Here is a 15,683-nt window from a genome sequence, read left to right on the forward strand (position 1 = left end):
TTCATAATAAAACCAGAAAGGTAGATAAAGGAAAGATGAAAAGACACTACTAGCACAGCCAGGCTCAATCCATACTGTAGTTGAGAGCATGATGATTACAGGTGATGCAGATCCTGAACAAAATGTCTAGAAAACCCAAGAACATGACAGTTGCAAGAGTTGAGAAGAACTTTGGTATATTACCACAAGAAGGATTTAACATGAGTGCCTTTACAGTAATGTCCATTTTTATAATTCATTACTGGGACATAGGCATTGCTGGCTGGCCAGCATTTATTGCCCATCCCTAGTTGCCCTTGAGAAGGTGACGGTGAGCTGCCTTCTTGAACTCCTGTAGTCCATGTGCTGTGGGTTGATGCACAATGATGTTAGGAAGAGAATTCCAGGATTTTGACCCAGCGACTGTGAAAGAATGGCAATATATTTCCAAGTCAGGATGGTGAGTGGCTTGGAGGGGAACTTGGAGGTAGTGGTGTTCCCATTTATCTGCTGCCTTTGTCCTTCTAGATGGAAATGGTTGTGGGTTTGGAAGGTGCTGTCTGAGAATCTTTGATGAATTGCTGCAGGACACAGTACACACTGCTTCTACTGAGTCTCGGTGGTGGAGGGAGTGGATGTTTGTGCATGTGGTGCCAATCAAGTGGGCTGCTTTGTCCTGCATGGTGTCAAGCTTATTGACTTTTGTTGGAGCTGCATCCATCCAGGCAAGTGGGGAGTATTCCATCATACTCCTGTCTTGTGCCTTGTAGATGGTGGACAGGCTTTGGGGAGTCAGGAGGTGAGTTACTCGCTGCAGTATTCCCAGCCTCTGACGTGCTTTTATAGCCATATGTTTGATGTGGCGAGTCCAATTAAGTTTCTGTTATAAGTTTAATGTTCCAGTGCCATCACCACCCAGTGCATAGACCTCATGTTACACACAGTACCACCAAAGATAAGCATGTCAGCTTCAACAAGGCTGGTGGCTGGGAAGGCAATATTTGAACCAAGTCATAACGGCCATCTGTCTTACCAAACCTGAACAGTTTAACTTGTGTGTTGACCACCAACTGTAAGACCCATGTAGGGTTGGCATCACCAAAGCAACTTAAAAGCATTTAGTGGGAAGCATAACAGGGAGATTAAATCATCATCTTTGATCAACAACAATTTACATTTATATAGCACTTTTAACCAAGTTAAAAGCATTTCATAGAAATGCCATCAGACAAAAATTGGCACCAAATCACAGTTGTGAATATTATGCCATTAAAGGATTGAAGAAGCAATAGAAAGTTATATGGATGGAATTTTTGAATTTAGTGGAGGCATTTCCATGTGGGTTGTGACTCCAGTGGAGTTACAGGACAAGGAATGAGAGTCACAAGCTCCAAGACAGCAAAGGCAGTTGTGGAGCAGAGACTGAGTTTTGATAGTCCTGGGATTATCTGCGAGGGCCCTGTAAGTGCATGCAATTATTTTTAGCGGATGATCTGATGAAAGGATCTCTGAGAACTGATTGTTGTCACCAGCAGAGCCTACAAAATGTGGGTACCCCTGCTGTCAGCAACCTTTCTACCTCAGCCCTCCAGCTCAATACCTCTTCCTACTCCCACCCCATTCAGCAATTCCACCTTCTACATTTTCTCTCTGGGGTTGCACCAAGCATGAGTCTTTAAAGAAGGGGTCACACTAGGAACACATTTGGAAAGTATTGGCTTAGGGACTGAACAGTTCAAGGCACGACCATTCATAAGAACATAAGAACATAAGAAATAGGAGCAGGAGTAGGCCATCTAGCCCTTCGAGCCTGCCCCGCCATTCAATAAGATCATGGCTGATCTGTCGTGGCTCAGTTCCACTTTCCCGCCCTCTCCCCATAACCCTTAATCCCCTCTCTTATCAAGAACCCATCAACCCGCTTCTTAAAAATATTTAGCGAGGCAGCCTCCACCACTTCAACGGGCAGAGAATTCCAGAGATTCACCACCCTTTGAGTGAAGAAGTTCCTCCTCAACTCCGTTCTAAACCGCCTCCCCTTTATCTTGAGGCTGTGCCCCCTAGTCCTACTGTCTTTTTTGAGTGGGAAGAGTCTCTCCACCTCTATCCTATCCATCCCATTCATCATCTTATACGTCTCAATGAGATCTCCCCTCATTCTTCTAAACTCTAACGAGTACAAGCCTAGTTTATTCAGCCTTTCCTCATAGCTCAATCCCCTCAACTCCGGTATCAGCCTAGTAAACCTCCTCTGCACTCCCTCCAGGGCCAAAATATCCTTGCGCAGGTGCGGCGCCCAAAACTGCACACAGTACTCCAGCTGCGGCCTCACCAATGCCCTATACAGCTGCAGCAAGACCTCCCTACTTTTATATTCAATCCCTCTCGCTATGAATAATGGTGCTAAGGAAATAGCAGAAGCACAATAGGCCAGAATTGAAGCCGTACAGAGACCTCAATGTTGTAGGGCTGAAGGAGGTTACAGAATTAGGTCAGCAAGCATGGGGTAATGGATAAATAAGATTTGGTTGAAGTTAGAATATGGGCAGCAGATTAAGACGAACCTCGATAGTGTTACAGATATGATGAAGGTCAATTTTAAAGAGCACTAATTTCTTCTCTCACCACCCATCCGTAAACAGGTGGATTAGTTTGTTTCCCTCTTTATAAGCAGTGGGCTATTTTCCAACCTCTAGGTTTTGCGTGATCCAGCTTTCTGTTAATAACCCCACAGTGAACTGTGATAGGGTGAACTCAAAGGGTTAGTTTATTTGCACACATTCAAATTGCGAAAGGAGGGTTGCAAAGTCACTTCCACGCTCAGAGTAAAGTGAGGGGTAGAGAAAAAGAGGATTTATAGTACAGAGAAAAGTAAATCTTGATTCACTTGAATTCCAAGTCCAGAATCAAGCTCCAATGAGATATTTCTTCATGAATGATGGTGGGCTACAAACCTACACTGGATAGTTGACTTTTCTGGTGGTGTTTACTTCACATGATTAGATAGGCATGTAGAGCTGAATCAGTCTTGTTAGTGATGGTACAGAATATACAGTACAGTGTTAATGTAAGCCTATTTGTGATGCCAATAAATACATGTAAAAACTTGAAGTCAAAAATAAAATATACAATATGAGGTCTTAGTCCCTCAAAGTCCTCATGGTCTCAGAAAATAAATGGATTCTACTTCTTTCTATGTGATCTTATGAAAGAAGAACAGGAAGTAAAGAACTATGCATTAATTCTGTCGTTTGCACTAATACGTCAGAACACATAGCCAACAGGGGTAATGTCAGACTTTTGTTGCATTTTGTTGGGTTTAAATTTGGGTTATTGCATCAGCAAGGACATTGTCCTGTCCTGAGATTTCGAATGATTAAGTACGCTGGAAAAATTCAAATCTGCCTTAATGGGAAGCCTTACCAGTTCTGAAATTTCCTCTATTGGAGATCAAGCACAGGCAAAGTAATCAGTTTCAGAACTCTGCCTGTCTAGCTCTGAATTAAGTGTTCTGTGAAGGAGCTGGCGGTATTACAGGGTGATTAGCACACTATGGGTGAGTGATGGTCCAGCTGCTGAAAACGGTGGGACCAGTAGAAGCTGTAGAGTTTGCACCCCAGCAGGACCAAGACCAGTATCCTCTTAAGGGTGTGTTCTTGTGCCGTTATGGAGGGTTTCAACTAGAATAGCAGGGGAATGAGAATGTGAGTGGGGGTGGGGAGACGAGACAGAAAAGTAGAAGGCAAAAGTGTAAGTCAGAGGAATCAAGGGCTAGCAATAAATTGGACCAAAATTCAAAAAAAAGTGTTAAAATGTTAAGATTATTCTAAAGGTACTGTATCTGAATGCCCAGAGCATTCATAATAAGGTAGATGAATTAACAGTGCAAATTGGTATATTCAGGTAAGATATGTTTGCGATTATGGCGTCTTGGCTGCAGGGTGACTGAGGATGGGAACTAAGTATTCAATATTGAAAGAGGACAAACAAAAAGGGAAAGGAGGTGGATGACACTGTTAGTTAAGGATGAAATCAGTACAATAGTGAGAAAGAATATTGATTCAGAAAATATAAATGGAAAATCAGCCCAGGTGGAGCTAAGAAACAGCAAGGAGGAGTAATATTCGCGGCAATTTGTCTATAGGCCTCCAAACGGTAGTGGTAAGGTAAAGGATGGCATTAAGCAGGAAATTAGAGATGCATGTAACAAGGGTGCCACAGTGATTAGCACTGCTGCCTCACAGAGCCAGGCATCCAGGTTCGATTCCCGGCTTGGGTCAGTGTCTGTGCAGAATCTACATGTTCTCCCCGTGTCTGCATGGGTTTTCTCTGGGTGCTCGGGTTTCCTCCCACAGTCCAAAAGGCGTGCTGGTTAGGTGCATTGGCCATGCTAAATTTTCCCTCAATGCACCCAAACAGCCACTGGGCTGTAGCCCCTAGGGGATTTTCACAGCAACTTCATTACAGTATTAATGTAAGCCTATTTGTGATGCTAATAAATACACGTAAAAACTTAAAGTTAAAAATTTTCATACAACGAGAGATTGGGATACCCTGCCTGATTTTAAAACTTTTAATCATGGGTGACTTTAATCTACGTATAGATTGGGCAAACCAAATTATCAAAAATACTGCAGCTGCAGATACTGCCGATGAATTCCTGGAGTGTATACAAGAATTTTTTAGACCAGTATGTTGAGGAACCAACTAGGGAATATGCTATCCTAGATTTGTTATTATGTAATGAAAAGGGGTTAATTAGTAATCCTATTGTGTAGGGTCCTTTAGGAACAGGGACTATAACGTAATAGAATTCTTCTTTCGGAAAGTGAGGAAGTCTAATCTGAAACTGGTCCGACGTCTAAACAAAGATAATTACGGAAGCAGGAGATGTAAATTGGCCAAGATAGATTGGGGAACTTCATTAAAAGGCATAAGGATAGGCAGTGATTAACTTTTAAGGAACAAATGTACGAATTATAATGGTTAGGCATTCCTTCCTGGCAAAAAGGCACACAAAAAATAGTCCAACTGTGGCTTACAAAATTATAAGTTTACTTATTTCTCACAAGTAAGGCTTACAGTAATACTGTAATGAAGTTACTGTGAAATTCCCCCAATCCGGCTCCTTTTTTGGGTCAGTGCACCTTACCAGCACATCTTTCAGAATGTGGGAAGAAACTGGAGCAACTGGAGGGAACCCACAGGGAGAACATGCAAACTCCACACAGACAGTGACCCAAGCCAGGAATTGAACCTGGGTCCCTGGCGCTGTGAGGCAACAGTTCTAACCATTGTGCTACCTTGCCCTATTAAGGATAGTATTAGATCCAAATGTCAAGTTGTGAGAAAAAGTATCAAGCCCAAAAGGATTGCGAACAGTGTAGAACTCATCAAAGGAGGACAGAGAGATTGATTAAAATTGAGTATGAGAGTAAATTTAGAGTTTAGAAGAATGAGGGGAGATCTCATTGAGACGTATAAGATGATGAATGGGATGGATAGGATAGAGGTGGAGAGACTCTTCCCGCTCAAAAAAGACAGTAGGACTAGGGGGCACAGCCTCAAGATAAAGGGGAGGCGGTTTAGAACGGAGTTGAGGAGGAACTTCTTCACTCAAAGGGTGGTGAATCTCTGGAATTCTCTGCCCGTTGAAGTGGTGGAGGCTGCCTCGCTAAATATTTTTAAGAAGCGGGTTGATGGGTTCTTGATAAGAGAGGGGATTAAGGGTTATGGGGAGAGGGCGGGAAAGTGGAACTGAGCCACGACAGATCAGCCATGATCTTATTGAATGGCGGGGCAGGCTCGAAGGGCTAGATGGCCTACTCCTGCTCCTATTTCTTATGTTCTTATGTTCTTAAAAGCAGACCACAGAACCTTTTGTAAGCACGTTAAAAAGATGACTGAAGACATGAAGACAAATGTAAGACTCTTACAGTTTGAAACAGGAGAATTTATAATAGAGAACAAGGAAATGGCACAACAATGAAACAATTACTTTATTTCTGTTTTCATGGAGGATCTAGTGAAAAGGAGGAATTGAAGGAAATTATTATTTCTAGAAAAATTAATGAGACCTTAGCCGATAAATCTCCAAGACCTGATAATTTATACTCCAGTGTACTAAAGAAGGTGACCATGGAGATAATGGATGCGTAGTTGTCATCGTCTAAAATTCTGTAGATTTTGGGACAGTCCCAGCAGAGTGGAGGGTGGAAAATGTAACCCCACTATTTAAACAAGGAGAGAGGGAGAAAGTGGGGAATTGCTGACCGGTTAGCCTAACATCAACAGTACAGAAAATGCTAGAGTCTATTATAAAGGATGTGATAATAGGACACTTAGAAAATATCAATGTGATTAACAAAGTCGACATGGATTTATAAATGAAAATCATGTTTGACAAACTATCTGGAGTTTTTTCAGGATGTAACCAGTAAAATAGGTAAGGGTTGGTTTTGCTCAGTTGGCCGGACAAGTGGTTTGTGATGCAAAGCGATGCCAACAGCATGGGTTCAATTCCCGTACCAGCGGAAGTTATTCACGAAGGCCCTGCCTTCTCAATCATGCCCCTTGCCTAAGGTGTGATGATTCTCGGGTTAAGTCAGCTCTCCCACTCAAGATGTTTGTCATCTGGGACTATGGCAACTTTACCTTTTAGATAAGAATGAATCAGTGGATGTGGTCTATTTCATACTATTTCTGAGTCAGTTTGGGAACAATCCTGGTTCCCACTTAAATTTGCCACGAAGCTGCTGGCTAGACTAGCCAGTGGCTTCTTAGCTCATGCCTTTGGACTGAGAGTGGACGCTCTCCTAACTTTTTCCCTGTTCCGAAACACCACAGCCCTCAAGTAGAGGTGCAGCTCTGGCTACATATTCTCTTGTGATGTTTTAACAGGGGTAGCATCTCTGTCCCTATTTGCTCTTCAGTTTGGGCACTCTCTTTGGCCCTATTTCAATTCCAAAAAACGTTTCTGCCTACCATCCTTCCAGAAATTCCACAACTGGTCTTTCCTTGTTTAATAATTTGTCTTTCTTCTGGCTCTTTGACTATGTGGGGCATCTCCCTCGCTATCTCTATGCCTGCTCTGGTACTTCGCTGGTCCCTGTTAAATTCCAGGATATTCTGAGAGTTTGTATTAAAATCCAATGTCCCTACCTGGACTGCTTCTAACTTTACTGGCACGGCTTTGGCCATATTCCATTCCAGGAGCTCTTGCTCACTGGTTATAGGTTTTATTTTGCCCTTTGGGCCTCAAAACATTCCCCAGCCTTCTACACCCCTGCCAATTGGCCTGTTTCGCTGGCTAACACTTTATTGCCAGCCAAGCCATTTCCAAGGAGGAGATTAATTCCTGCAACTGCAGTTTGGAGACAATGCCTACTGTGACAGGATCTGAACCATAGGTGGACCTTAGGGAAGGGTGCAAACAAAAATTCTCCTCCCAATCAACTGACCCAGGCATTAGCCTTCAGGGTGGACTCGGCTGAGGCCGGAGTAAGCTTAGGCTGTGACTACTGCCCAACTATGAGAATTCTCTTCAGGTAATCCACAGTTGGAAGGTTTAACTGCTTTAAAATTAACTGCTTCTATCATAAAATGTACAAGAACACAAATAAGCAACTTAGACCTGTGAAGTTCTTGGAATGCTGCCAGGATAGTTTCCTGGAACAGTGTGTGTTGGAGCCGACGAGGGAGCGAGCTATCTTGGATCTGGTGCTATGTAATGAGGCGGGTAGAATTAGGGACCTTGAGGTGAAGGATCCTCTTGGGGAGAGTGATCATTGTATGGTGGAGTTTCTGTTGCAGATGGAGGAGGAGAAAGTGGGTTCCCGGACACGCGTCCTTTGTTTGAATAGAGGGGAGTATGGTAGGATGAGAGAAGAATTGGCGAATGTGGACTGGGGGAGTGCGTTGGAAGGTAGGTCTGCTGAGGAGCAGTGGAGGATCTTTAAGGAGATCTTTCTTGGTGCTCAGCAGAAATTTATTCCGATGGTTAAAAAGGACAGTAGGAAGAGAGGTAATAAGCCGTGGATAACGAAGGAGGTGAAGGAAAGTGTTAAATTAAAAGCGGAGGAATTTAGAGTAGCTAAGAGCAGTGGGCGAGAAGAGGATTGGGAAAGGTTTAAATGTCAACAAAGATTGACAAAAAAGTTGATAAAGGAGGGTAGAAGAAGCTATGAAGCTGGGCTAGCACTTAATATAAAAAAGGATAGCAAGAGTTTTTATAAATATATAAAAAGGAAGAGGCTGGCTAGGGTGAACGTTGGTCCCTTAGCGGATGAGAAAGGGGACCTAGTGGTAGGGGATGGGGATATGGCTAAGGTCTTGAATAACTTTTTTGTTTCTGTCTTCACGGAGGAGGACGTGAATAATTTGCCGGGTGTTAGCGATGGAAAGGTGGTAGGACTGGAGGGTCTTAATGACATTACTGTTACTAGAGAGGTGGTGCGCGACAGACTGGAGGGGCTGATTGTGGACAAGTCCCCAGGACCGGATGGAATGCATCCGAGGGTTCTGAAAGAAATGGCGGAGGTGATAGTGGATGCCTTGGTGGTTATTTTCCAGACGTCGCTGGATTCCGGGGAAGTGCTGGAGGATTGGAAAACGGCTAATGTTACGCCGTTGTTTAAGAAGGGTGCCAGGCAAAAGGCGGGGAATTACAGGCCGGTTAGTTTAACGTCTGTGGTAGGTAAAATGTTAGAATCCGTCATTAAGGAGGAAATTGCGAGGCATCTTGAAGGGAATTGCTTGATAGGGCAGACGCAACACGGTTTCATTAAAGGGAAGTCGTGTCTGACCAATTTACTGGAGTTCTATGAGGATGTGTCTAGGGCGGTGGATAGAGGAGAGCCGGTGGATGTGGTCTTTCTGGATTTTCAGAAGGCGTTTGATAAGGTACCTCACAAGAGGTTACTGCAGAAGGTCAGAGGACATGGAGTTGGGGGTAGGGTGTTAGCGTGGATAGAGGATTGGTTGTCAAATAGGAGGCAGAGAGTGGGGGTCAATGGGTGCTATTCGGATTGGCGGTTGGTGACTAGTGGGGTGCCCCAGGGGTCGGTGCTGGGGCCTCAGCTATTTACCATTTATATAGATGATGTGGAGGAGGGAACCGAGTGTAGGGTGTCGAAATTTGCTGATGACACCAAGATTGGGGGAAAGGCAAATTGTGCGGAGGGTGTGGAGAGTCTGCAGAAGGATCTAGATAGGCTGGGCGAATGGGCCAGGAAATGGCAAATGGAATTTAATGTTGGCAAGTGTGAGGTGGTCCACTTTGGTAGGAAGAATGGTAGGAAGGACTATTACTTACGTGGCGAAAAACTGCAGCAGGCGACGGTGCAGAGGGACCTCGGGGTCCTTGTGCATGAGTCGCAAAAACCCAGCCTGCAGGTGCAGCAGGTGGTCAGGAAGGCGAATGGGATGCTGGCCTTCATAGCGAGGGGGATTGAATATAAAAGTAGGGAGGTCTTGCTGCAGCTGTATAGGGCATTGGTGAGGCCGCAGCTGGAGTACTGTGTGCAGTTTTGGGCGCCGCACCTGCGCAAGGATATTTTGGCCTTGGAGGGAGTGCAGAGGAGGTTTACTAGGCTGATACCGGAGTTGAGGGGGTTGAGCTATGAGGAGAGGCTGAATAAACTAGGCTTGTACTCGTTAGAGTTTAGAAGAATGAGGGGAGATCTCATTGAGACGTATAAGATGATGAATGGGATGGATAGGATAGGGGGCACAGCCTCAAGATAAAGGGGGGGCAGTTCAGAACGGAGTTGAGGAGGAACTTCTTCACTCAAAGGGTGGTGAATCTCTGGAATTCTCTGCCCGTTGAAGTGGTGGAGGCTGCCTCGCTAAATATTTTTAAGAAGCGGGTTGATGGGTTTTTGATAAGAGAGGGGATTAAGGGTTATGGGGAGAGGGCGGGAAAGTGGAACTGAGCCACGACAGATCAGCCATGATCTTATTGAATGGCGGGGCAGGCTCGAAGGGCCAGATGGCCTACTCCTGCTCCTATTTCTTATGTTCTTATGTTCTTAAAACACCTTTACCTAGAAACAGCTGGAAGTGAAGCCTATTAAATCTTGGGAACTAAATTAATAACAAGTTCTTTGCAATTGAGTGTTAGTAGAGACTTGAGCCTCATTTTTCATATACTTGCCTACATTACTGCTAATTTTGATTCTATTCATATTTTGCAACTCCTGGTTATGATGCAAGAGAGAATGTGATTGAAGCCTTACTGAATAAAGGGATTTCTTGCAGGAAGCATAACCAATTTTATAATTAGAACATTAAGGGTTAAAGATAGTGGCTGTGTTTGGACTGGAAAAGGGTCGCTATAGTTCCTTAGTGACGCAATTCACCTAGTTATTTTTATACCACTACAGAAAAGACCAATATTCTTTTGAAATAGTAAGCATACAGTTATCATTGCAATTCAGTTGCTAAGTTTAAGTAGATTGTAGTCCATCAGTGCTGTTGTTTTGACACCTCCCTCGTGCCATATTTGAAAGGCAGAATCTCTTAATTAAAACAGAAATCATAGGTGTCACAATGTTAGCACATCTGCTCACAGCTCCAGGAACCCGGGTTCAATTCTAGCCTTGAGTGACGGTCTGTGTGGAGTTTGCACATTCTTCCCGTGTCTGCGTGGGTTTCCTGTGGGAGCTCCAGTTTCCTTCCACACTCCAAAGATGTGCAGGTTAGGTGGATCAGCTATGGTAAATGTGTGGAGTTATGGGGTAAAGACAGAGAGAGATCCTCGGTAATATTCTCTGTCAGTCGGTGCAGACTTGATGCGCCAAACGGCCTCTTCTGCACTATAGGGATTCTAATGATTTACATCAGTAAGGCTGCATAAAGGGAGAGATTGTAGCCCAAAATGTGTTCTGAGCTGGGTCCAAATCTGAAGTGACTGTTTAACAATATACTTTGAAGAAAAGTGACTGGCTGAGAAAGGAATGGAGGAGCGCAACAAAGATGTGGATTGGTAGGAGGCCGCCTCCAACTATAGCTATGCTAAGCTAGCCAGATCCAATTAAGCCAAAATGAAATATTATGAATATTAACAGATCAATAATAAAACTGAAAATTTGGCAGTGCCAAACCACCTAAGTGCTTGGGTTTTTGTCGAAAAACCTTATGAATTCTGGGAGTTTTCTTATTCCAATTAAAGGAAGAAATTAATTGCTCTATTGAACAAAAAAACCTTAGGTATAAACAATGGAATGCACTGATTAAGTATAAAAATGTTGACAAAATATTAATCTTATACAACCAGCGAAAAGAAGGGGTAAATTCGAAATTAGACTAACGTCCTGCTTCATGTGTTCCAACAAAAGGTCAAAGTTGAGCTTTAAAAGGCTTCCAAGGGATCGAAGCACCAAAATTCCTAAATATTTCAAACTGTTTACTCAAACTCTGAAGGGAGTGGAGGAAAGGTAACTCTTGGCAATAGAGGTAATAGGAAAGATTTGGGAGAGATGAGGCTGGATCAAAGATATAAAGAAGAAGGTCGATAAGGAGAGTTTCTGCTTGACTTCACCCTGTTTATCTCCACAGATCTGCTGTGAAATTGCAAGGGGTTCAATAGCAAAAAGTAAGGGCGCAGGAGGATAGCCCTGTCTGGTACCTTGCTGGAGATATTTGTAAATAGTGAAGTACCTGGGAGGAATGCAATCATTTTGTCCATTTTATAAAAATGGGTCCAAATCCAACTTTTTAAAGAATGAAGAAACGGTAATCCCAATTCACTCTATCACAAGCCCTTTCTGCATCCGAAGTTTAAAAATGTCAGGCAGAGAATGCCTGTCCTGCATAAAAAGTAGTAGATGGAAAGTTCAAGACTACGGCGTTACCTGACATTTTTTCATCCACATTTAAAAGGAAAAATAGGCCAGTCTGAACTGCAATACAGAGGATCCTTATCCCTCGTTCAAAGAACAGACTACTATGCAGCATAGGACGAAGCGTTTTAGAGAAAAAGTATTCCAAACATAGAGGCAATAATAATGAAGAAAGTTGGAAGAAGATTTTTTTATAAAAATTCTATTGGAAAACCATCGGGCCCTGGTGCCTTATTACTTTGCATGGATTTATTTGCCTTTATTATTTTGTCTTGAGAAAGGGGTACTTTTAACCCCTTCATAGAATCAGACTTTAGACATGGGATGTCAATATTATCCAAAACAAATTGTAAAATGAACCAAGATCTGAACAGGAGTCTGAGATATAAAGAATGGAATTAAAAAGTTTAAAGTGATCATTGATTTGATGTGGTGGTTAACCCTATTGGACCATAAGACATCGGAGCAGAATTAGGCCACTTGGCCCATGGAGTCTGCTCCACCATTCAATCATGGCTGACATTTTTCTCATACCCATTCTCCTGCCTTTTCCTCATAACCCCTAATCCCCTTATTAATCAATAACCTATCTATCTCTGTCCTAAAGACAAGCAATGATCTGGCCTCCACAGCCTTCTGTGGCAAAGAGTTCCAACCCTATTGGAGTTGAGTGAAAGTAGACTGGTAAAGTCGATGAGGCAGGAGTCCACCCCTTCTTTCACCATGCTCATAGAGTTTATATCATGATCCAAATACAAACTTTTTTGTTTGTTTAATAGAGGGAAGATCAAATTCAGTTTGTAAAGCCAAATACTGTTGGGGTAGGTGCAATAGCACACTGCTGGTCCACAAAGAGAATTTGGTCAATCAGTTAGGACAACTTTGAGTTATTGCATTTAAGTTGAGTTGTATAGGAAATTATTTGTCCAAGTAGGTAAGCTTTCATACTCTGCCAAACGGTAGCAAAGGAAATAGCTGGACTGCTACTGAGTTCTATAAAAGTACCTATTTGCGGCAAAATTAATTTGGTAAAATCCAGGTCTGCCTGAAGAGAATTAAATCACCATGGTGGGTGGGAAACCGGTTGGTCATGAAATCGTATTGCTAAAAGTAGAGGGACATGATCAAAGATCACAAAACTACTGCATGCATAGGATTGAATAAATGAGAGCAGTCTCTTGTCAAGGAAAAAATAATCAATACACAAGCAAATGCAACCAACAGGAGAAAAACAAGATGTTGTCTTGCTGATGGTGTAGAAAATGCCATGAGTCTGCCCAATCCATATGTATCCAAACAAGATGCTGAGGCTGATTTTGATATTGAATTTTCTGGATGAACAATCTAAATTTGGGTTTAGGGCACAGTTAAAACCTCCTCCAAAAAGTAACTGATATGAGTCTAAATCAGGTATGGAGAATAAGAATGAAATGAAATGGGAATCATCCCAATTGGCTGCTTATACATTAACTAGGATCAATGGACAGTTTAAAAAGTCTGCCGTGTATCATAACATAAGCAGCCATTCGGGTAAGCCTGAGAGTAAATAAAGAGAATGTCTTTATGGATTAGAACTGCTGCACAATTATTAGAATGAAATATCTGTGCAACCCAATCTTTCCGCACTCAAAAATAATCGGATGGACATAAGTGAGTTTCCTACAGGAAGGCAATGCCCACTTTCAAATGAAATAAATGAGTGGATTTTATTTATCTTAACTGGTTGGTTTCAACCTTTCACATTCCAGACGATAAAATTGATTGAACATCCACCCTGTGGGGCCTTAATATTAACGGATATTATGATAATAAAAGCACATCAAAGCATATAATCCCCACAGATTAACCGTTGCAAATAAAGGATTAAATATTTTTGAAGCAAAGTTCATCCACCTGAAGAATATTAAAAATTAACAAAGTATATATGTATATTCAGAAAAGAACATGAAACAGAGGGAGAAAAGGGAGAAGAAAGAAAGAAAAGCTGACATCGCCTTCTCAAACACAGTGAATGCACCCCTTCACAGCTGGGCAGCATGCTGATGCGGTGGTTAGCACTGCTGCCTCTCAGTGCAGGGACCTGGGTTAAATTCCGGTCTCAGGCGACTCTATGTGGAGTTTGCACATTCTCCCCATGTCTGCATGGGTTTCCTCCAGGTGCTCCGGATTCCTCCCGCAGCCTAAAGATATGCAGGTTAGGTAGATTGGCCATGCTAAAGTGACCCTTAGTGTCAGGGGGACTTAGGGAAAATCGGTGCGGTTACATGGATAGGGCTTGGACGGGATTGTTGTTGTTGTAGACTTGATGAGCCGAATGGCCTCTTTCTGCACCCTAGAGATTCTATGATTTTATGAAACTATTCATACCTATCTTACCATGCGTCTTGAAAAGAAAATCCACATTAATGCAATGTATACAATCAGATATCCCAAACCAAAGTAGTGTAAAGCATGGCATATGCTAAACAGTATGCAAAGTATGTGCAGGAGCAAGTTTTGTCATACAATATTCAACAAGAGAGGAAAACTATAAAGGGAGTTTCAACTCCCAAAGAATTAAATTGTACATATGTTAAAAGGTAAAAGAAAACACCCATTGGATTTCTGCAAAACCTTGATCACTGCAGTTTGGACATAAGATACAAAGAGATTGGTGTAACCAATAAAATTTATTGTGTATCAGAACCATTTCACAATTAATTAAACATGGGTACTGTTTTATTCTGGGTGAGGTCAGAATATGACTTATTAAGAGAAGGCACATTTGGGGCCTTGAAAAAGGCAGGAGCTCCTTGCTGCGTGTTGAAAATCTTGTTCACTCTGTTAAAAGTTACACACAGGTGAACAGGGTAGAGCCTGGCTTTCAGAAGTTGGGTTTTAACATATAGCACAACATCAGGCTAGATCCACACTGAGGTCAGGGTAAATGAATATTTTGTTTCCATATAAGTATAGTTGACCCTTTTTTGTAGACTGATGCATAGTTTCAGTCTTTGATGATGCATCCTTTGCATGATTGGCCTTCGGGGCTAGTCATGTCATGGCAGTTTGCCCTGCCATTCAGTGAGATCAGTCATGATCTCATCGAATGAAGAGCAAATTCAATGGGCCAGATGCCTACTTCTCCTACACCTTATGATCTATTTTTAATTTATTTTCCGGTCTCTATCCAATGACTTCTACTGGAAATGCACATGCAGTAATTGAAAATCTGTGCCACAGCAGGAGGTCATTAGGTCCACCGTGTCTGCCGTCTAAAAATGAGCAAGTTGGCCTTATCCCGCTTCCTACATCCCTGCATCCCTACAGGCTATGGCACTTCTTAAATGTGATGAAGCAGAGTTCTAGACCCTGGATGAAACATATCCCCTCCTCTCTCCTCCAGTCCTTCTGCCAATATCTGACTAGGATACGATTGAGCTGGATTGTTATGCCCTCAAAGTCAGATAGTTAAACAACCCCTGTCTAGGCTCAATCATGAAAAATGGGCAGTTGAACAAGGCACCAAAGAATGACTGTCACTCATTGAATTGTACACAGTGGAGAGGTGTGGGTGGAAGATCGACCTTTGGATTTAACAACAAAATTTCTGCCCATTTTCTTTATTAGGAGGGAAATTATGAAGCAAGAAACAACTAAACTAATCATTGCAATGATTTTTTCAGTCCACTATTCATTAGGCTAATATATATATGTATATTTATATCTATATTGAGAGAGAGACTTGAAGTGATTATCAAACCCAGTGTCAGTACAGTGTTTGTATAAAACAAGGGAGCATTCTATCATTTTCTACACTAACCATGTTATGACTTCTCTGAGATTGCTTTGCAATTATAAGCGCAAATAAAAATTACAAACGAT

General features: G+C 42.4%; 1 protein-coding gene across 6 annotated transcripts in view; it reads left to right on the forward strand.

Annotated features, from left to right (window-relative positions):
* The window catches only part of LOC145354872 (thyroid hormone receptor beta), a 194,740-nt gene that overhangs the window by 138,800 nt on the left and 40,257 nt on the right, over positions 1-15,683 (forward strand). The window lies entirely within an intron of this gene.

Source organism: Carcharhinus amblyrhynchos, chromosome 2, assembly GCF_965287045.1.
Source record: "Carcharhinus amblyrhynchos chromosome 2, sCarAmb.v2.hapA, whole genome shotgun sequence".
Lineage (NCBI taxonomy): Eukaryota > Metazoa > Chordata > Chondrichthyes > Carcharhiniformes > Carcharhinidae > Carcharhinus > Carcharhinus amblyrhynchos.